The sequence below is a fragment of the Dasypus novemcinctus genome, chromosome 15 (genome assembly GCF_030445035.2).
Source record: "Dasypus novemcinctus isolate mDasNov1 chromosome 15, mDasNov1.1.hap2, whole genome shotgun sequence".
NCBI lineage: Eukaryota > Metazoa > Chordata > Mammalia > Cingulata > Dasypodidae > Dasypus > Dasypus novemcinctus.
Window position 1 is genome coordinate 46,993,791 of NC_080687.1, and position 23,910 is coordinate 47,017,700.

A 23,910-nucleotide genomic window follows, 5' to 3' on the forward strand; every position below is an offset into this window, starting at 1 on the left:
ACTGGATATCCATATGTAAAAGAATGAAATAGAATTACCAACTCACACCTTAAACAAAAATCAACTCAAGATGGATCAAAGACCTAAATATAAGAGCCAAAAACATAAAGACCTTAGAAACAATTTAGGGAAATATCTACAGATCTAGTAATAGGAAACATCTTCATGAACTTCACACCCAAAGCATGAGCAGCAAAAGAACAAATAGATAAATGGGACTTCTTCAAAATTAAAGCCTTTTGCTCCTCAATGGAGTTTGTCAAGAAAGTGAAAAGAGAGTCTACCCAATAGGAGGAAATATTTGGTAACCATATATCTGATAGGAGACTAATATCCTGCATATATAAAGAACTCCTATATCTTGAAAATAAAAAGACAGACAATCCATTTTTAAAATGGGCAAGAGACTTAAACAGACACTACTCTGAAGAAGAAATGCAAATAGATAAAAAGCACATGAAAAAAATTCTCCAAATCATTAGCTGCTAGAGAAATGCAAATTAAAACTACGATGAGATGCCATCTTACTCCTATGAGACTGGAGCTATCAAAAAACAAAAACAAAAACAGAAGACTACAAGTGCTGGATAGGATGAGGAGGAATGGGAACACTCATCCACTGCTGCTGGGAATGCAGAAAGATCCAGCCATTCTGAAGGACAGTTTGATGGTTTCTCAAAAAACTAGCTATAGATTTGCCAAATGACCCAGCAATTCCACTTCTGGGTATATACCCAGTAGAACTGATAACAAGGACACAAATTGATATGTGCACACCAATGCTCATAGAAGCATTATTCACTATTGCCAAAAGTTGGAATCAACCCAAATGTCCATCAACAGATGAATGGATACATAAAATATGGTATATACATACAATAGGATACTACTCAGCTGTAAGAAGGGATACATTACAACCCATGTGATAACATGGATGAATCTTGAGAACCTTATGTTGAGTGAAGCAAACTAGGCATTGAAGGACAAATGCTACATGACCTCTCTGATATGAAATAAGTAAACCAAGCTGTCTCAGAGAGCTAGAGACTGGAAGATAGGCTTAAAGGAAGTTGGGGAGAGAGGAAGGTTGTGAACTGACACCTACATGGGTGAAATCTCTGAAAAGCTGGTGGTAAGTATTTGTAGAGGGAAAGTATAAAATGGAGGTATAAGGATACTTTTGTGTGGAGCTTTGAGGGTGAGGGAGGTTAGGGATGGGAGGATGGGTCAGATGGCCCAAGAAATTGAGGGGAGGGTGGGGGAACATTTGGACATAGGAGATGGTCAGGTATATGGTTAAAACCATAACGTTGAGAAAACTCATTAGAAAATGTAATAAGAAAGTTTACCTATTTAAGATGCTTAAGAGGTGACATCTGACACAGGGCAAGCTTCTAGGGAGTGTGTGAGTACTTATTTTGTCTTAGTGGGTTACATCATTGGGTGGAGATCCATACAATTTGTGTGAACTTAGACCCATGACCTGGGGAGGACTGATGCTCTCAAACAGAGGGAATTGTGTCTCTCGATGGAATTGGTGGCTCCCAATGGGTTAGGACAGTTGAGTATGTCAAGCCCTCAACACTGTTGCAAGTATCTGTCAACATGGTCCTTCAAGTAATGAAGATTGATTGTTACTGTGGGCATTGTGGGGAGGGGGAGAGAGATATTGAATAGATGGAATCAGGGTAACTGTGGGGCAATGGAAGTGTTCCATAACGTCATGCAGTGATGGATATAGAACATGTTAAATTACACTAAAAATGTATAAAAGTCCATAGGCTAAAATGTAAGCCATAATGTAAAACATAAGATAACTAAAAATTGCATAGTCTAAAATATAAACCATAATGTAAACCAAAACGGAACCTTGGTCGAAAGCTATGTTTCAATATCTGTACATCGACTGCAGCAAATATAATATGAACATGTAAAAATATCATTGCTGGGAAAGGGACTAAGTGTTTGGTGTGGAATATGTGGGAATACCCTATATTATATATGTGAATTACTGTGATCTAAAACTTTTGTGTAGACAAAACTAATAATTAGGGGAAAAAAAGAAAGGATGTAGACATTGATGAAGACATGAAAGAAATTGTCTTGCCACTGTACATACAAGACAACACCTACTGCAGTGATGAAAGGCAAAATGTCAAAAACAAAGCCTTTTCATTTTTTCATTTTTTGATACCTCAATTTATTTTTACTTTAATTTTTCTAAATTAGTATGTATTCTATAGCTAACCTTTAAATGATCACTATATTCTACTTTACTATTAATGGAACCTGGCAATATATTAGGCTTCATTTTTGAAGAAGTTTTGGACCACAGAGAGGTTCAGCTAGGGCAGGGAATGAGCACTTGTGTGGGGTGTTATTGATGTTGGGCACATGGTTGGGAGGGAATTCTCCAGGCCATGTATACAGGGTACATAAAAATGTTTGGAAATTTTCATAGTGGTTACAGTTAAAAATGACAACTGAGGGAGTGCTGAGTTCTGAGCCAGGGGAGCTCTATCACATTCCCCAATGGAATAGCAACAATCCCCCAAGTGCAATGACAAAGACCAATAAGGAAGGAGAGCCCAACAATGAGCCCTTGATACTGATGACTATGCTTATGAGCCTTTGTGCCTGAAATATGAACTAGGCCTAGAGTTGCAGGGTGCCTAAGAGTTACCTCCTGAGAGTCTCCATGTTGCTCAAATGTAAGCACTCTCTAAGCCAAACTCAGCATGTAAATACATTACCTTCCTCCTCAGCTTGGGACCTGACTCCTGGGGATGCGCTTCCCTGGCACCGAGGGATTACTACCAAGCACCAGCTGATGATGTAACAGTTAAAAGATCTTGAATAAAAGTGTCAACTCGGACCAGCAAAATATTTCAGCCTTCATGAAATATCAGGTGTTAAAAACTGCTTTTTGACCTTGAGTAAAAGGGGGAAATGGAAAGGACAAATGAGTTTATATGGCTATCAGTCTCCAAAATAGAGTAGGGAGGTCATCAGAGGGGTCATGCTTATGCACACCTCAGCACTGTCCCAGAGACAGCCAAAGTAGATACAACTCCAGGTACTGGTTCTCCTGAGGGCTACAGAGAACCACAGGTTCTATGGTCATGGCAGATGGCTCTGGAGTTCAGTGCCATGTCAGTTGACCCTCTTTGGAGTTTGTGTTCCTGAGTATGATTAGTTGGTCTCAGATGTGACCTTTCTACACATGCCTCTTCTGTCACTTTTACTGGACCCGTGGTTGGTGCTGGGGTTGGTATATAGTCAGGAGACCTGAATCTCTGGGCTGTCCATGTGACAGCCAGGCCTTGAGCCTCAGCGGACTTGCAACTCCTACACTCTGGTTTATTGGACTTACCCGGGCCAGTGAACAGGGAGGTGAAGAAGGTGCCAAGAGTGCCTACAACTGCAAGCCGGAGAATTGCATCCATCATCCATGTGGAATCTAAGCCCCCTCTCAATACATAGGTGGAGTGGACATCACCATCCCAGGGTCCACAGGATGGAGGAATAGAGTATGGATTAGAATGGACTTATTGGTATTATACTATGGAACTATTGTAATTAGTAATGGAAGAAATTGTAGCACTGATATGGAGAAAGTGGCCATGGTAGCTGCTGATGGTAGGAGAGGGAAGAAGAAATATAATGTGGGGGCATTTTTAGGACTTGGAGTTGTCCTGGGTGGTACTACAGGGACAGATGCTGGACAATGTATGTCCTGCCATGGCCCACTGGGTTGACTGGGGAAGAGTGTAAACTACAATGTAAACCATTATCCATGTGGTGCAGCAGTGCCCCGAAATGTATCACCAAATGCAACCAATGTCCCATGATGATGAAAGAGGTTGTTGATTTGGGAGGAGTGGGGTGAGGGGGATGGGGGGGGGTATGTGGAACCTCTTATATTTTTTAATGTAATATTAAAAAAAAAAGAGAGAGAAAAAAGGAATGTCTGTTAAAATTGTTCAGCTTTTTGCCACTCTGCCATTTGAACTACTTTCTGTTTGACCCTATTTGCTTATTTCTTTATTTGATATTTACTCTCACACTCTCCTTTGTTCAATGCATCTTATTAAATTTTCATTGTAATTTGTTCTTTTTTAAATCAGTTTTATTCACATTCCACACAATCCACCCAAAGTGTACAGTCATTAACTGTCATTATATTCACAGTATTGTGCTTTCATCACCACAATCAATTTTAGAACATTGTTCCAAATAGAAAAATCCCATATTCCTTATAACCCCATTATTGACACTTAACATTGGTGTGGTACTTTGCTACAATTGAAGGAAGATCATGAAAATATTACTGTTAACTATAGTCCATAATTTATTTTAGTTGTATTTTTCCCCATCTATCACCCTATTGGAATTTATTCTTCATGGAGCACATATAAGAGTTTTCTTTCTTGATATGCTTTGATATTTTTTTCATGAGTTTAATCATTTATTTTCCTTCAATTTATCCATTTCTTTCATTGTTTTTAATTTTAAGTTTCATAGTGCTTTCTAAATGCTTGTTTGAGGATATTTAATAATTTGGTGAGTTGCATTTAAAATTCTTCTGATTGTCATCTGTTGTTTTTTGGGGTGTATATGATACTTTGAAGCATGGTGGATTCCAGAATATCATGTCCTTAGAGCTAATCCATTCCTGTTGCTGTAAACCTATAGTAGGTGGGACCTTTTAATAAAATTACTTCAATTAGGTGCCTTTGATTAGATTATATGACCCAGGATGGAACTTAATATTCATATTGGGGTCTTTATAAATGGAAAAAACATGTGGAGACACAGAGAAAAACTCCTAGAAGCTGAGAGAGGAAGCCCCAGCAGCCAGTAGCTGAAATTAACAGAACCCAGGAGAAAGAAAACCATAGTAGCTGAGAGAAAAGTAGAGTCATCCAGAAATTAGAAGCAATGGAGCATGGCAGAGAAGGTGAAGACCAGCAGACAATGCCATTGTGCCCTGCCTTGTGCCTGATTGCTCACAGCTACAGATCGTGGAGAAAGCATCTCCTGATGATGCCTTGATTTGGAAATTTTTGTCAGCTTTGAAACTGTAAGCTTACAAGTTAATAAATCCCAAGAGGATTGTGGGAAGATGGTATCAGAGTAACAGGCAAGGCTCAATGCTTTCACAAAAACAATGGCAAAAGAGCCAAACCTGTCTGAGGGATCTGCTTTTGGGGCCAGTAGACCAGGGCAATGCTAAACAACTCCTAAGAAGATGAGGGACAGGGAGACAAAGAACTTGAAATGAAAAATGTGTATTATCAAAACCCTGCAGTAGCCAGGAAAGTCTCCACAATCCTAACCCCAAGTATTAAGGTGAGGTAAAACACTGGGCCCACTGCAACTAACTGAGAGTGGAACAGACAGCTTCCTCCCTGCCAACTGTTTCAGTGAATTCAGCCAGCAAAGGGTGCTTTGAATCTCTGCTCTGGAGGTTCACCACAAGAACACAGGAAAGCTGAGACTGAAGGGTGTGCCAAAGAGCACCGTCTGCTGACTGGTCTGGAAATTACATGAACAAAAACTTGGTTTTCTCTGTTTCCTAACTCCAGGGAGAAAAGTTTTACCCCATTAGTGAATATCTGGCCCAATTTTGATAACTTAACCTGGGCAGTTTAAAGACTTAGAATGAGTTGAACCAAATATCAAAGAAGAGCTGTGAAAAAAACAATAGGTAAGAGAGAGAAATTGGCCATCAGAGTATATTCAGATGCTTAGACAGCAGCAAAAAATTACAAGCCATACTAGGAAACAGGAAGTGATGGCCCAGCCAAAGGAACAAACCAAATATCATGAAGAGATATAGGATTTAAGACAATCAGTCAGTGATAATCACACAGCTCTCCTAAAACAACTCAAAGAATTTAAGGAAATATGACTAAATTAATAATAGATATTAAGAAGACATTGGGTAAGCATAAAGAACTATTTTAAAACTTGCAAAGAAATGTAACAGGCCTTATGAATGGAAGAAATGATGGATGAGATTAAAAATACATTAGAATTATCCTGTCTCTCTCATCTGCCACCAATGACATATTAAAAGTTACTTTGGGCGGTGGACTTGGCACAGTGGTTAGGGCATCCATCTACCACATGGGAGGTCCGCAGTTCAAACCCCGGGCCTCTTTGACCCATGTGGAGCTGGCCCATGGGCAGCGCTGATGCGCACAAGGAGTGCCATGCCACGCAGGGGTGTCCCCATGCAGGGGAGCCCCATGCGCAAGGAGTGAGCCCCGTAAGGAGAGCTGCCCAGTGCAAAAGAAAGTGCAGCCTGCCCAGGAATGGCACCACACACAGGGAGAGCTGACACAACAAGATGACGCAACAAAAAGAAACACAGATTCCCGTGCCTCTGCCAACAACAGAAGCAGACAAAGAAGACGCAGCAAATAGACACAGAGAACAGACAACCGGGGGGGGAGGGGTGGGGAGATAAATAAATAAATAAATAAATAAATAAATAAATAGATCTTTTTTTTAAAAAAAGTTAATTTGTACTGTTAACCACAGTACAAGTATGAGATCATTGCCTCATGAACTGTAACAAATGTACAAAACTAAAACATGGTGTTAATAATAATGAGGTATATGGACAAATACAATGTAAGCTATGGCTACAGTTAGCAATGATATTTTCATGATGTTCTTTCATAATTTATAACAAATATTCCACCACAATGAAGTGTTGGTGGTGGAGTAAAATATGGGAATTCTGTACATTATGCATGATTCTTTTGAAAGCTCAGAATTTCCCTAATAAAAAAAACAAAAACAAAAATAAAAATGGATAAAAGCCATTATACATTTTTTCAAAATCTATAAAAATGTGAATGCAAAGTGTAAACCATAATGTATATAATAACCTCTAAGAATGAAATAAATTATTGGTTTAGCTACTTAACTTCCATTATTATGTCCAATAGTTAGAGCTGTAATATAAAAATTAGAATTATGCTGTAATTAACTTTTATTATATTAGAATTATTATTTACATTTATAAATGTTCATTGCTATACCATTGATTTCTTATAATTGATTATATTAATCTAACTTAACACTCTCTTAAATGTTGTAATTTCTTTAAAATTTGTAATTTCTTTCAATCTATTTTTCTGTTTATTTTACAATACAGGTCTTTTTACAGCTAAGAAAAGTCATTGATTATACACTTTGGAAAGATTATATGGTATATGAATATATCCCGATAAAGCTGCTTAATAAACAAATAAATAATTGTGCAAGAATAACCAGAAATAGAAATTATGTTCAGCATGAGAAACAGACATTGAGAGAGGAGGGATTTCTTTGTCTGTTTTTTTATTATTATTATTGAAATGAAAAGACTATAATAATGATTGAAGTAATGAACGCACAACTATGTGATTATATCAAATGCCATTGACTGTATACTTTGGATAAATTGTATGCCTTGTTAATATATATCAATAAAATTGATTTTTTTTTAAAGTAGAGTAACTTGGGAGAAAAATACACCAAATGTAAGATACAGACTATACTTTGTAATAATATTTTGATAATACTCTTGCATAGATTGTAAAAAATGTATAAAAAAATGCAAGGTGTTGGTGGAAGGGTGATGTATGGGACTCCTTTATGATGTTATGATTTTTATTTTATTAGTTCACAAATTTTATTATATACTTATTGTTTATGTATGTTCATGTTATGAATGATATATTTCAATTTAAGAAAAGGAAAATTAAAATAAAAAAAAATAATGTAAACTACAGACTGTGGTTAGTAGGAGTGCTTCAGTAAGTGTTCAGCAACTGTAAAACATGTACCACACTAATGACAGAGATTATTAATGGGAGAGAGTGTGAAGGGAGGTAGGGATGGGTTATATTTGAATCCCCTACATTTCTGATGTAACATTTATGTAATCTAACTTCTTTTAAAAAATAAAAAAATACATTAGAGGCACATAAGAGCAGATTCTAATTTTTTGAAGACATATTTAGATTTCAAAGGCAGAATATCTGAACTTGAAAAGACAGGAGAATAGAATGAGAAAAGAATGAAAAAATAAATGGAACAGAGCCTCAGGGAATTGAATGACAGTATGAAACACATAAACATTTGCATTATTGATGTTCCAGAGGAGAGGAGAATGGAAAAGGGGCAGAAAGAATATTTGAGGAAATAATGGCTGAAAACTTCCAAACCCTTACGAGAGATATAAATATAAAAAGCATGACATACAAAGGAAACTCAATAAGTGTAATAGCCGACCTTTCATCAGAAACCATGGAGGAGAGAAGAAAGTGGTATGATATATTTAAGGTATTGAAATAGAAAAATTGCCAGACAAGAAGTCTGTATCTGGCAAAACTGTCCTTCAAAACAGAGAGTGAGTTTAAAGTCTTCACAGGCAAACAAAAACTGATAAACTATGTTACCAAAAGTCCAGAATTACAAAATATAGTAAAGGGAGTCCAGCAGTCTGAAAGGAAAACAAAACAAAAATCAAGAGTAAGAGATTTGGAGAATAGTGTAGAAATGATTATTAGGAAAGGTAAACTAAAGGGTAAGAAGACAGACAATAGAACCATATGACAACAGAGAGCTGAAGAACAAAATGGATGAAGCGAGTAATGCCTTTACAATAATAACATAGACTATTAATGGCTTGAATTACCCAATCAGCAGACATAGACTGATAAAATGGATAAAAATGTGCCACCTACATGTTGTCTACAAGAAACTCACTTCAGACATAAGGACACAATCAAGTTAAAAGTGAAAGGATGGAAAAAGGAATTCCATGTATATAGTAATGAAAAAAATGCTGGAATAGTGATACAAATATCAGTGATACAAATATCAGACAGAATATATTCTAAATGCAAAACTATTATAAGGGATGAAGAAGGTCATTATATATATTCTTGGCAATTCAACAAAAAGAAATAACTATACTAAATATTTCTGCATCTAACCTGTTCCAAGATACATGAGGCACATACTGGCAAAACTGAAGAGAGAAAAAGATGTCTCTACAACAATAATCGGAGACTTCAATACACCACTCTAATATTGGATAAAATATCTGGACAAAGGATAAATAAAGAAACAGAAAACTATTTCTATGATAAATGATCTAGACCTAACAGATATCTATAGAGTATTGCACCCCAAAGCAGCAGATATACATTCTTTGCAAGTGCTCATGGATCTTTTTCCAAGATGGACCACATGTTGGGTCACAAGACAAGTCTCAATAAACTCAAAAAGTTTGAAATTACACAAAACAATTTCTCTGATAATAATAGAATGATGCTGGAAAAGGGTGAAATTCATAAATAGATGGAGATTATTAATCAACACATGCTTAAACAATCAATGTGTCAAAAAAGAAATTGTAAGAGAATTCAACAAATATCTTGAGACAAATGAACATAAGAAGAAAAATATAAAAACTTATGTGTCACTACAAAAGCACTGCTAAGAGTGATATTTATAGCCCTCAAGCCTTACATTAAAAAAGAAGAAAATGCTGAAATTGATGATCTAATGGCACACCCGGATGAACTAGAAACAAAACAATACAGAACAGCAAATTAATCACAAATCAAGCTCAAGGAAAGAAATAGTAAATATCAGAGTAATAGTAATAGTAAATGATGAAATAATGACATCAAGAAGAAAAATCAATAGAGAGATTAACAAAACTAAAAGTGGTTCTTTGAGATGATAAACAAAATAGTCTAAGCTAGACTGACAAAGAAAAAAAATAGAAAAAACACAAATAAAATCAGAAATGAGAGGGGACATTACAACTGATTCCCCCCCCCACAAAAAAAAAAGATTGTAAAAGGATACTATAAACAACTGTGTGCCAAAAAAACTAGATAATGTAGATGAGAGGAACAAATTCTTAGAAATTCACAAACCACCTACACTGACCCTGGAAGAAATAAAAGACCTCAACAAACCAGTCACAAGTGAAGAGCTTGAAATGGTCATCAAAAACCTCCCAAATATGAAAAGCCTGGGACCTGATGACTTCAGAGGTGAATTCTACAAATCATTCAAAGATAATCTAATACAAACCTTGTCAAGTTTTTCCAAAAAAATTGAAAAGGAAAGAACACTACAAAACTCATTTTATGAAGGCAACATCACCCTAATACCAAAGTCAGATAAAGATACAATGAGGAAAGAAAATTAAAAACCAATATCTCTCATTAATGTAGATGCAAAACTCCTCAATGCAATACTTGGAAACATTATCCTAAATCGTATTAAAAGAATTATACACCACGATCAAGTAGGCTTTATCTCAGGTATACAAGGTTGGCTCAGCAAAAGAAATTAAATAAGTGTAATAAACCACTTTGATAAATTGAAGAAGAAAAATCACATGATCCTCTTGATTGATGCAGAAAAGGCATTTGATAAAGTACAGTTTCCTTTCTTGATAGAAACACTTCAAAAGAGAGGAAGAGAAGGAGACTTTCTCAATATGGTAAACTGCATATATGAAAAAGCTACAGCTGGTATTTTATTCAATGATGAAAGACTGAGAGTTTTCCAGCTGAGATCAGGGACAAAACATGGATGTCCACTGTCACCATTGTTATACAACGTTTTGCTAGAGTTTCTAACTAGAGCACTAGATTAAGAAATAAAATGCATCCAAATAGTAAAGGAAAAAGGAAAACTTTCACTATTCACTGATTATATAATCCTATATCTAGAAGCTCCCCCCCAAAATTCACAACAAATCTACTAGAACTAATAGACAAGTTCAGCAAAGCAGCAGGATACAAGAGTGATACACAAAAATTAATAGCTCTTCTATATACTACTGATGTGCAATCTGAGGGGAAATCAGGAAAAAATTCCATTAAAAATAGAGACTAAAATATTCAAATATTTAAGATAAACTTAGTCAAGGACATAAAGGACCTTTATTTAGAAAACAACAACATTGTTAAAAGAAATTAAAGACATAAATAAATGGAAGGACATTCTTCATTCAAGAATTGGAAGATTAAATTACATTATAATGTTAATTCTACTCAAACCGATTTACAGTGCCAACACAATCCCAATAAAAATCCCAATACCCTTTTCTTCAGAAATGGAAAAACCAATTACCATACTTATTTGGAAAGGTAATTGACCCCAAAGAGCCAAAAAGATCTTAAAAATGAAGAACAAAGCTGTGGAACTCTCAATTCCAGACTTTAAAGCATATTACTTAGCTACAGTGTTAAAAAACATCATGTTACTGGCATAAAAACAGAAACTGACTCATGGAACTGAATCAAGAACTGAGAAATAGTGTCTCACATTTACAGTCATGTGATTTTTGACAAGAAGTTCAAGCCCTCACAACGGGACCAGAAGAGTCTGTTCAACTGTTGGGAGAGCTGTGTATCTATACCCGGGAGAGATATATACCCATATCTTTAAAAAAAAGAATGGGGACCCCTATCTCATGCCATAACAAAAATTAACATGAAATGGATTAAAGACCTAAATATGAAAGCAACAACCATAAAATTTCTAGAAGAAAATGTAGCAAAACTTCTTCAATATCTTACAACCAAAGCACATGCAACCAAAGCACATGCAACAAAAGAAAAAATTGATAAATGGGACCTCCTCAAAATGCAACACTTTTTTACCTCAAAGAACTTTGTCAAAAGGTTGAAAAGGCAGCTGATTCAATGGGAGGTTTTATTTAGCAATCACATGTCTGATAATAGCTTATATCCATGATATATAAAGAAATCATAGAACTCAATAATAAAGGACAAACTACCTGTTTAAAAAAGGACAAGGGCGTGGATGTGGCTCAAGCAGTTGAGCACATGCTTCCACACAAGAGGTTCTGAGTTTGGTTCCCCTACCCTCCTAAGAACAAAGATAAACAACAAGCAAAACGAATGGAAAAAAAAATTGAAACAACTCAGGGGAGCCAGTGTGGCTCAATGGTTGAGTGTCAGCTTCCCGCTTATGAGGTCCCAATTCAATCCCTGAATGCTGTACCTAAAAAAAGGGGGGGGGGGGGGCAAAAGACTTGAAAAGACAATTGATTAAAGAAGAAATAGAACTGGCAAAGAAGCATAAGAAAAAATATTCAACATCACTAGCAATTAGGGAAACTCAGATCAAAACTACAATGGGATATCATTTCATACCTATGAGACTGACCACTATTATAAAGTCAGAAAACTGTAAATGTTGGAGACGATGTGAAGAGATAGGAACGCTTATTCACTGTTGGTGGGAATGTAGAATGGTACAGCCAGTGTGGATGACTGCTTCTCAGTTCCTCAGAAAGATGAATATAGATTTGCTATGTGACCTGGCAATACCATTACTAGGTATATACCCAGAAGAACTAAGAACAGAGACACAAACAACATGTGAACATTGATGTTCCTAACAGTTATTCATAATTGCCAAAAGTTGGAATCAACCCAGGCGTCTACAAACCAATGAATGGATAAACAAATTGTGTTGTATATACATAGTGGAATACTATGCAGCGGTAAGTTCAAATCATGAAGCATATGACAGATAAGGTGGAAGAACTTGGAAGATGTTATGTTGAGTGAAGCAAGCCAGACACAAAAGGACAAATACTGTATTATTGTGCTAATTTAAATTATATATATTATGTAAACTCATGGAATTAATAATTAGAATAGAGGTCACCAGAAATAGGAGGGTAGAGAATGGAAAGCTGAGTGTTAATCTGTGCAGAACTGCTAAAAAGGTTGTTTGCATATCTTTAAAAATGAAAAGAAATGGTTAAAGCATATCATGGTGCTTGTAACTAAGAGAGTAATTATATGGGTATGACAGTGGTTGAAAAGGAAAGTCTAAGGTCATGTATATTATTAGAAGGTAAGTTAAAACCTGTAACAAGGGAATATATAAGATACTAATATATCATAAAAATCATAAATAGGGTTAATATTGCATATATAAGACTGTTTTTACAAAATATAAATACAGAGAAGGAAATAGAAGAACAGCTATGTATGGCAGGGATGCACTGAGAGACTGAGGTGATGAGTTTGTTAAATTTTATTACTGGAATAATTAAAGTGCTCTAAGAATGATTGAAGTGTCTAGTGCACAAAGTATGTGATTACACTGAATACAAGATATTGTATACTTTGGATGGATTTATGCTTTATTAATATGTATCAATAAAATTGATAAAAAATAAAATAAAACAAATCAACATTGTAACTGCCAACCTATTTCTGATATATTACCTTGGCAGCCTTTAGCGAAGTAAAACGGGGTCTTTTATCAACTGAAATATTTGAATTTTTATTTTTTTTCTTTCTAGAGTATGAAAGCATCAATTAGGATTCAGTAAAACCATGGTTCATGTGACAAATCATACCTGGCACCTGCTTTGGGTATATATATACATATGAATGCAGTCATGCTTGTGTACATACAATTGTAAATGTCTGACTTCTTGCTACAGCAGCAGAGTTGAGAGCAGGATATATATTACCGAGAGTGTATGTTTTAATTTCCTAGCTATTATATCAAATATCATACAATAGATTTGTCAAGGGCAAGAATTTTTTCACGTTTTCAGAGAGAAGGCTTGCATCCTCCCTGAGTCAGTATCTTCTGACTGGATGGCAATCTTTGGGGTTCCTTGGATTTTCCACCACATGGCAATGCATATGGTGACATCTTTCTCATCCAAGTTCCATTTGACTTCCACCTTCTGACTGTTCCCTGTGGCTTCTCTCTTTGTGTACTTCTATATGAGGCTGCCAGTAATAGGATTAAGAAACATATATAAGGAAGAGAAGAATATTCAGAAATTTATTTTGGTTATAAAATTAATTTTCAATTGAGTAAAATCACAAGAAAAATTGTATATCCATTAAGATTGAAGAGTAATTTAGGAAGGCTTCAAATAGTAGAGTAAGTTTATAAACATAAACTCCTTTCAATATTTAAAATTTAATTTGAATTTATTTAACTTCCTCTTCTTTTGCTGTACTTTAATAACTTAGGAACAACATATTCCAGAGTTTTCATATAACATTTATAAACCTAATAAATTAAATTTATATAAGATGTCAGTTATTTTCTATTTCCATAGTTTGTCAGAATTATGTTGCTTATCACAAGGCTACTTTCATAATTGACTGCATATTTAAAGTTGAAATTATAAGGTTTACCCATAATATGTAAAGTGATCTTAAATAGCATATATATTTAGAATACAAAATGGAAATATTCCTTAATATATACATATTTAATTTATAATTTTCTATTTCTTAAATGTACATATTTATGTATATATTTCTAAATCTTCCCAGGATCGAGTTATGCTAAATACATTACTTGATTATATGTTTCATACATAGTTTCTGGCCATTTTGCTGTTGGGTTTTTGTTATAATATTAATAATATTATTAATTTTCAGATATTGTTCTCTCAGCCCTTCACACTGTGTATAATCCTTTTCAACTTGCACATGTGGAATATGTTCAAGCACTGATCATTTGATTGGATTATCTCTTTTGCTACTTATACACATAAGTACATTTTTAATCTAACTCTAAAAAAATTAAGCTTGAAGGAATACTGATTTTTCATATTTTTAAGAAACCAAACTTAAAGAGATCAAAAAGACACATAAAATAGATTTTGCATATCTCCCAAGACTTACCCTGAAATTTAAAAATATATCTAAATGACTGTTGTGTAACTTATTTGATTTTAGAAGTGATTACCAGTGAGAGAGGCCTGGGTCTTCTATATATATGTATTTAGATGTTATTTAATTAAATGTTAAGTATACTAAGTATATACATGTATACACACATCTCCTTTGTAAGTAAACTTTCTATTTTGATTAAATTCTAGATTCAAATGCAATTTTAAAAAAATAATACAGAAAGAACATATATACTCTTTACTAAGTTTAAGTTTACCAGAAAGGTAAAATCTTGACAAATCATGGTACACATCAACCAGGATATTGTCATTGAGATAGTCAAGAAATAGGCTGTTTCCATGGACACGATAATTTCACCTTTATAGCTAAACTAATTGCCTCCAACTCTTACCTACTCCTTATCTCCTGACAACCATGAATCGATTCTCTATTTCTATAATTGTGTGGTTTCAAAATGTTTTGCAAAAGGAATCATATTGTATGTAACTTTCCAGGAATGTTTTTCTTCCACTTTGCATTATTCTGTGGCAATTGATGCATACTTGTGTATATCAACAGTCCTTTCATTTTTATTTTTGAGTGTACCACTCAAAAATTCCATGGGCTTGGTGTATCACCTTTAGTTGAAGGATATTTGAGTGGTCCACTTTTTAGCTACTATAAATAAAGCTGCAAACAGCATTCATATACAGGTCTTTGTGTGAACATTATACTTTAATTCTCTTTGCTAAATGCCAGTAGAGCATTTCTGGGTTGTGTAATGTTTACAGAGTTAATTTTTAAAAATTTCTCAAATGTTTTCCAATGTTCTTATACCATTTTGGATTCCTACCAGCAATGTATGAATGATCCAGTTTCATTGCATTTTCCCTAGCCTATTGTTCCTATTTTTATTTCAGCTATTCTTATGTATGTGTACTTATATCTCACTGTGATTTTAATTTACTTTTCCCTAATGACTAATGATTTTTAATATCTTTCTTATGTCCTTACTTGCCATGTGTATATCCTTTTCAGGAAAATGTCATATTTTTTGCACATTGTCTAATCATTTTGACGACTGTTGAAATTTGAGAATTCTTTATTCTAGATACTAGTTTTTGTTTGGATATATAGTTTACAAATAATTTCTTCCAGTTGTTAGTTGTCTTTAAATTCACTGTGTCTTTCACAGAGAAATTTAAAAAAAATTTAAAGAAGCCCAACTTATCAAATTTTCCTTCTAGTGATCATGTTTTGCTGTTGTTTGAGGAGTATATGCTTAGACCTGGATCATGAAGATGCTATCCTATTGTTTTTAAATTCTTTTTTTTCCATTTTTTATTTGGTGGGGGGTTTACATTTACACTTAAGTCCATTATGCTTTTGAGTTAATTTTTTAATAAGATGCAAAACTTAGGATAAGGTTCATTTTTTAATGCCTATTTGTGTCCAATTGCTCCTGCTTCATTTGTTGAAAAGGTTACCTTTCCTCCATTAATGGTCTTTTGCATCTTTGTAAAAAATCATTGGGCATACTTGTGTGGGTTGATTTTTAGCTCTCTATTCTGTTTTACTTATCTAAGTGTATAGACAAATCAAGGCTGTTCCAAAAATAAATGTTTTTTGGGATTTTGATGGAAATTGTGTTAAATTTGTATATCAGTTTGGAAAGAAATGACATTTCTTCTGTTGAGTCTTTCAGTACATGAACATGTTATAGTTCTCCATTTATTTAGATCATCTTTGATTTATTTCATTGTCATTTTTTAATGTTACCTTACAAGTTCTATACATGTTTTCATAGATTTATAACTAAGTATCATAGTTTTTAGTTAATATGCTTTATTTTAGAGAAGTGTTAGGTTAATAGAAAATTGAGAAGCTAGTATAAATATTTTCCGCATGACCTGTTTCTCTCCACTCACAATTTTCTCTAATATTAGTGTCTTCTATTAATGCAGTATATTCGAACAATTGACAAATCAATAGTGATACATTATTATTAACTAAAGTCCATGTTGTCTAAATATGATGAGAAAGATAGATTAAAAATAATATAATGAAGAAAATACACAATGCTAACTCAATCAAAATATACTGAAGTTGAAAAAAATTACCCAGAGAAAGTAAATTATATAAATCAACAACCTGGATCTACATAAAGAAGGCAAGTCTACTTGTGTGAAATACCCTCCATTTTTGTCTTAGGAGGTATTTATTTCTACTTCTCTTTAAAAGGGGGATTTTGCTGGATAAAGAATTCTGGGTTGTTGGGGATTTTCTTTTAATATTTTAAATATTTCATTCCACTTTCTTTTTCTTGCATGGTTTCTGAAGGACAGTCCAATGAAATACTTATGCTTCTTCCTCTAATGTTAAGTCTGTTTTTTTTAACACTGATTTCTTTCAAAATATTTTTTTTCTTTTCTTTTTTTACTTTGGTTGTTTATAGTTTTACTCTGGTATATGTAGGTATACAATTCTTTTTTTTACATATCTGTTTATCCTGCCTAGTGTTCTTTGAGATTACTGGATTTGTGGTTTGATGTTTGTCATAAATTTTCAAAAATCCTCAACCACTGTTACTTTAAATATTTCTTCTAGTCATTTTTCTATTCCAACCTACCTCCTAAAGGGAACAAGCTGGGGCAGTTGTGAGACCAAAGAATGTACTGACAGGGTCAGACATGAGGTTTATTAGGACTTAGGTACAAGAGCAAGTCTACAGTGGTAGCAGGCTGATTGAAGGTAGCACTCTTCAAAGAGGCAGGAAAATGAGGGGCAGTATAAAGGGTTTCAGAACAAAAACATTCCATAGGCTATGGGAACAGAGTTTCTGCTAGAGTTACATGACACACACAGATAGGGGAAGCCTGATTAAAAAGCACAGTGTTCAGGATAGATAATCAAGGACTGGACATCCACAGTGTTTCCTAGCAGGACAGAAGTTACACTTTCACAATAATTACATAAAATAAGCATTTAAAATGTTTTGTCAGTAAGACCGAAGTTATATCTTTCTATTGATATGAAGGTGGTTAAGCAGTTCACTGGTCAGATTATTCTCAGAATTTCCTGGGAGAGAAGTCTAAGCATACTTTATCAGTCACAAGCTCACAAACTGCTTTTTCTCAAGGCTTACTGTGTAGCTACTAAAAATGAAATGCTGACTTAAAGGGGAAAGAACTGGAAAAATTTTTGTGGGGAAAAATTGCAAAGTCATACATATATGTTACACTCACTTTCTTCTCCTTCCAGTACTCCCATTAAGCCAGGGGTTCTTAGCCAGGGGTGCACAGACCCCTTAGAGGTCCGTGGAAACTTTCCCAGGCATCCGTGAGCTTGAATTGAAAATTCAAAAATACATTATTCTTATGGGGACATGTTGGTGTGGGTGTGATGTATTTATTAAATAATACACAGCATAGTGTGGACTTAGTAAGGGGTCTGTGGTTTTCATCTGACTGGCAAAGGGGTCCATGGAACAAAAAAGGTTAAGAACCTCTGCATTAAGCATATATACAGCTTTTGTACTTGTCCCACAGTTCCTGGATATTATGCTCTGTTTTGTTTTTCTTTGTTTGTTTTCCCGTTCAATTTTTTCTTTCTGTATTTCAGTTTATGAAGTTTCTATTGAAATATATTCAAACTCACTGATTCTCTCCTCGGTCTTGTCCAGGATACTGGAGGTCTATTAAAGGCATTCTTCAATTCTGTTACAGTTCTTTTGGAAGGCAGCTATGTTCACCATTATACCACCAATGTGCTTGTTACAGAGCATTTGAATTCTCACATTTCTTTTTGATTATTTCCTTGCTTTCTTTCTCTCTGCTTACATTACTCATATTTCTTGAATGTTGTCCATTTTTTTCCTTTGAAGTTCTTTGCATAATAATGAAAGTTGCTTTAAGTTCCTTCTCTGATATTTCCAAAATCTCAGCATTATCTGAGTCTGATTCTGTTGTTTCCTTTGTCAATTCTGACTGGTTTTTTTTATGTCTTTAGCCTGTCTTAACAACTTTTTGCAGCAAGCCATACAGGATGTATTGTATAATCAGGAATGAGGTAAACAAGCCTTTATTGTGAGGATGTGCACTTAGCTGGTTAGCAGCTATGCTATGTTGGCTGTTTGCTGTAGCTGTATCTGAGGCTTCAATTATTTCTAATGCCTTTATTTTTGTTCCCCTGTTGTCTTTTGGTTTCCTAGAAACTTCTCCTTAAATAGATTCTAATCTTTGACATTCTTTCGACTGTAATATTCTGCTAATACACAGATAACCTATTGGTGTGGTGGTAATGAATGGGTGATGGGAGGCATTTTATAGTCCTATGACTATATTTAAAGCTTAAATGAGCCTATGTGCCTGGATTGTGAAATCACAAGTGCTCCTCTGCTCTTTTCCCTTCTCACATGATATAGGAAGTTCAGAGGGGGGCACTCAGACTCTGATGACAGAACACACTTAGCATACATCACAATGGTTAACTTTCCCTTCCCCTCCATAGAGAAAAGAAGGGATTTTTCTCCAGTTTTCACTGTTATAATCTGGAGTATCTCCTGGTGGTAAAACTCACAAATGTAGTGGGGGAGAGGAGGGTTAAACTAGGTCTCTAGGGCTTTTTAATTTGCAAGCTAATCCACATTCAGCTTCCAGCAGGTTGTCAATAATGATTTAAAAATGTTACTAATTCCTGGCTCCTGGTAAACTGTATTTCTCTTTATTTTCCTCTCTCTCCAGTTTTGGGAGAATCAGTTTACTCTATGACTCAAATGAGCTGACCTAAGAAGAGTGATGATATTCAGTTTGTTTAACTTTGTTCTTGTATGAAAGAGAACGGTGACTTCCAAACTCTTTACCTGTTGGAGTTGGAACTGGAAGCAGAGAATATTTATTTTTTGAGCAATTGTATAGATGTTATTTTTTAATTTGGCATTCATATGTTCATTGCTAGAAAAAAAGGTAGTAGGGTTTTCTATGTTTAGCTGGAGTTGGGAATTGAACCATTTACTCCACAAAATACATGGTAATCTGCATTTCTGTGCATGTAAACCCATTTGTAAATAGGACCTTTTGAAATTTTTATTATTAGTTAAGGTGTGGTTCTATTAATTAATGTGGGCCTTAATCCATATTATTGAATGCCTTATAAAGAAAGGAAATTTAGGTAGAGTCAGAGAAAGTCACAGGGGGAGACAAGTGATATTGCAATGTGACAGAATGCTACCAACTGCTGGAGAAAGCATGGCTTTGCTGACATATTGATTTTGGATTTTTATAGCCTTCAACTCTTGAGACAATAAAAGTTTGTTGTTTAAGCCAGCAAATTGTGTGTTATTTGCTATAGCAGCCCTTTCAAATGAGGACAGTTAGTATCCTGAACTCATGTGTTAATTCTAGGAGGTTTTATTTTGGTAGACATTCTAATAATTTTTATGTAGGCAATTATGTCATGTGCAAATAGTTTTTTCTTCCTTTTTACTCTGCACAGCTTCTACTTTCTTTTCATTTCTTATTGCTTTCACTTTCATTGCTATGTTAAATAAGAGCAATTTGATGTGTATCCTACTTGTTCCTGTCTTTAAGGGGAAAGCATTTAGGTTTTCACCTTTAGGTTTGAGGTAGATGCTCTTTATCAGATTAAATAATTTCCCCTCTAATCCTAGAAATTACATGCTTTTTCTGCATTGATTCATATGTTCATGTGACTTTTTTCTTTAGCTTGTTAGAATGGTGGTTTATATTTATTAATTTTTGAATATTGGCCCCAAAATATACCCCAAGAAATGGATTGAATTGCATATCCCATTTTGACATGTTCTTGGTCTTGGCTGGCATTCTGGTGATGTGGACCCATTATTAAAAAAATATCTTTAAGATGTTGTAGCAGTTTGATATGGTTATGAATTCCAAAAGTAGATATTGGATTACATTTGTGGTCTGGTCTGTACCTGGCATGATTGAGTTGTGATTGGGGCTTTGATTGGGCCACAGCATTATGGTATTGAGTTCCCACCCCTTGGTGGGAACAGATAACAGGCATAGAAAAGGACAGATAGAGGCCTTTTAATTTTGGAGTTTTGATGTTGGAGTTAGATGCTGAAGTCTTAAGCTGGAGCCCCAAGGAGTGAGACAGAGCAGTTCACCTGGTAATCTACAAATGACCTTGTGGAGAGAGGCAAAACCTAGAGAACCTCAGTGTACAGATGACCTTGTGGAGAAAACAGAGGAGCTGAGTCCAGAGGAACCCAGGAAGCCTGAACCCTCACAGACATTGGCAGCCATCTTGCTCCAACACATGAAAATAGACTTTGGTGAGGGAAGTAACTTATGCTTTATGGTCTGGTATCTGTAAGCTTCTACCCCCAAAAAATACCCTTTATAAAAACCAAACAATTTCTATTATTTTGCATCAGCACCTCTTTGATTGACTTATGTAGATGTTAATTCAATTAAGATGTGGCTGAACTAAATCAGGTTAGGCTTTAATTTGGATTACTAGAGTCCTTTTAAACATAGTGAAATTGTGTTTTAGCAGTTGGGCACTAAATCACTCCACTTGGTCATGGTGTATGAGTCTCTTTTATATTGTTGAATTCTAAGTAGAGTTCAAATGCTTATATATATTTAAGGATTTTTACATCCATATCCATGAAGGATATTTTCCTGTAGCTTTATTTTCTTTTACATTCTTTGCCTGGTTTTGGGATCAGAGTATAGCTTATCAAATTTATTTAGAGTGTTCTACAATCTTTACTTTTCTGAGAAAAGACTATGCAGAATTGGTGCTATTTCATCTTTAAATATTTGATAAACTTTTCTAGCAATATCATCCAGGCCTGAAGACTTGTTTTTTTTAACAGTTTTAAATTACAAACTCAATTTCCTTAATACTTATAGGACGATTCGGATTTTTTTTTCTTATTGCATGAGTTGTGGTAATTTGTGTTTTTTGAGGCATTAGTCCATTTAACTTAACTTGCTAAGTTTATGTTGCAAAGATTTGTTCATAGTGTTCTCTTTTATACATTTGATGTCTGCAGAGTCTATAATGATTTCCATTTCATTCTTGCTATTGGTAATAGGTTTCTTCTCTCCCTTTTTCCTTTTGTCTTGCTAGAGATTTACCATTGTATTAATCTTTTCAGGACAACAATTCTGTTTCATTGATTTACTTTATAATTTTCTGTTCTAAATTCCACTAATCTGTATTATTTCTTACCTCTACTATTTTCTTCCTTTTTACTTGTTTTGGGTTTATTTTTGTCTTATTTTTTTTCTTGCTTCTGAAGATCAGATCTTGATTATTGATTTGAGCCTCTACCTCTTTTCTAATGCATGAACTTAGTGCTATAAATTTCTCTTTCAGCACTGCTTTAGCTGGATCCTACACATTTTGATGTGTTATATTTTCATTTTTATTCAGTTCAGTGTTATCCTTTTATTTCCCTTGAGATTTCCTCTTTGACTGATGGATTAGTTATGATGTGTTGTTTCATTTTCAAATGTTAGACTTTTTTTCTTGTTATGCTAAATTATTGATTTCTATTTAATGCCACTGTGGTTTGAAAACTTCCTATTTATGGTTTCAATTTTTAAAATATATTGAGGTTTGCTTTATGACCAAGAATATGATTTATCTTATATGTCTCATAGACAGTTCAAAATAATGTATATTCCCCTTATGTTGAGTAGACTACTCTTTGAATGTCAATTAGATCATTATGATTGATAGTATTGTTGACTTCTATTTCATTACTGATTTTCTCTCCAGTTGTTCTATGAAAGGTGAATCCACTGTAATTATAGATTTGTCTGTTTCTCATTTCATCCTATCAGTTATTGCTCACATATATGCATTCTTGTTTTTTATGCATGTGCATTTAGGTTGGTTTTGCCTTCTTGGAGGAGTGACCCCTGTATCATCATGAAATATCTCTCTCTGCTCTGATAAATTTCTTTGCTCCATAGTTTACTTATCTATATTAAAATATCCACTTCTGATTTTTTTATTAATGTTTGTATTATATAGCATTTTCCTGTTTTATTTTACCCTGCTTAAAAGGGTATATTTGAACTGGATTTCTTGTAAACAGCATATAGTCATGTTTTCTTAATTCCTTATATTAAGCTTTGTCCTTTAATTGATGTATTTAGATTATTTTCATTTTATGTAATTATTGATATATTAGAGCTTAAGCTGGCATTTATTGTGAGTTACTTGAATAATTTCTAATTACATTTTGATGTATCTATAATGTATTTGCATGCATCTTTTTGTATAATATTTTTTGTATTTGTTCTAGATTTTTTTTAAGATTTATTTTTATTTTAATTTATTCCCTCCCCCCTTGTGGCTTGCTTGCTGTCTTCTCTGTGTCCATTCGCTACATGTTCTTCTGTGTCTGCTTGACTCCCTTTGTTGAGTCATCTTGCTGTGCCAGCTCTCCACAGGCATGGGCATGGGCTGTCAACTGTCCATGGGTGTGGGCCAGCTTGCCTTCATAAAGAGGCCCTGGGACTTGAACCCAGGGCCTCCCATATGGTAGACAGGAGTTCAATCAGTTAAGCCACTGTGACTTCCACCTTGCTCTAGATTTTAATACATACATACAAACACACACACACACACATCCTGGTATCATCTTTTTACCAGTTCAAGGTTTATAGACACCTTACTTCCCATTATGTGCATTTAATTTCTGTTTATTATATAATTCTAATATAAGAATATTATTATATCCCCCATATATACTGAGGACCATATTAGTTGCCATTATAATTTTCACTTCTACGGTAAGTTATAATTTAGGAAACACAAGAGGAAAAAGAAAGTCTAACTTGTTTAACAATACATTTGGTTTCCATGTTCATTCTTCCTTCCCTGTGTTCCAAGATTCCTCCTATTATCATTTCCTTTCTGTTTAGAGAAAGTGCAACCTGGTGTCATTACTTTAGGAGATATCTGCTAGCAAGACATTCCTTTAATTTCCCATCATTGAAAGTGTCTTTATTTGTCCTTAATTTTCAACTAAAATATTTTTTCCCTTGAGAATGTATGGCATTTATTTGCTCTTTATGTGCCCTTTAACCTTTGCCTCTGTCCAGGACATTATGAATATTAACTTGTGGTAATTCTGTAATATGTTATTTTTCTCTTATTATTGATTTTTTATTATGTCTAGAGG